The following is a 725-nucleotide window of genomic DNA, read 5'->3' as shown; positions in this document are numbered from 1 at the left end:
CTAAGCTAAAAGACAGGAGATACACAAACAACACACAATGCACAACAGACAAGTGACACGATACACACGGGGACTGCTCTGCCCTGCACACCTCAGCACTGTGATCAAAAGTGAGACTTGGCTTTCATGGGCCCTAACGAGCCGTTTAATGAACACTCCCCCCTCCAAACTGAACTCAAAAACCCCTCCCAGTAATTCCCAAACAAGCACCATGCCTTCATCCCCACTGTGGGTCACAGCCCTCTACTTATCTCTCAGACATCTGGGGATGCCAGTCTGTGTCAGGTGCAAACAAAGGCCACCTCGTCAGCTGGGAAGGTCCTGCTGGCACCGGGGCTGGGGTCTCTCAGACAGCTGTATTAAACAAAACCAAACATCAGTGCCTGATCTTGGCACCGCATCGGCCAAAACCCCACCACTCTGCTACTCACCGCGCTCCTAAGAAGGCCCAGCACCTCCTGACCCTGACCCTCTGCCACACGTGGAATGCATCTGCCCCTGGAAGAAAGTTACAACATATGTCAAACACCACCAGGATAACTCACAAGCTGCAAACACCTTATGTCAATCTAGGAACAACATCTAGAGTCCAAGTACAGCCCACATTGCAAATTTCAACTCCCCAAGGCTTGTCCTATTGCAGCAGGCCATGCGGCAGGGCAGAACAGCTCTGGCACAAATGTATGCACGCACCCGTGACACAGAACGTGACAAACAGGGGGACA

Source organism: Ammospiza caudacuta, chromosome 13 (assembly GCF_027887145.1).
Source record: "Ammospiza caudacuta isolate bAmmCau1 chromosome 13, bAmmCau1.pri, whole genome shotgun sequence".
Classification (NCBI taxonomy): domain Eukaryota; kingdom Metazoa; phylum Chordata; class Aves; order Passeriformes; family Passerellidae; genus Ammospiza; species Ammospiza caudacuta.
The sequence above is the reverse complement of the archived record's forward strand: the minus strand, read 5'-3'. Positions refer to the sequence as shown.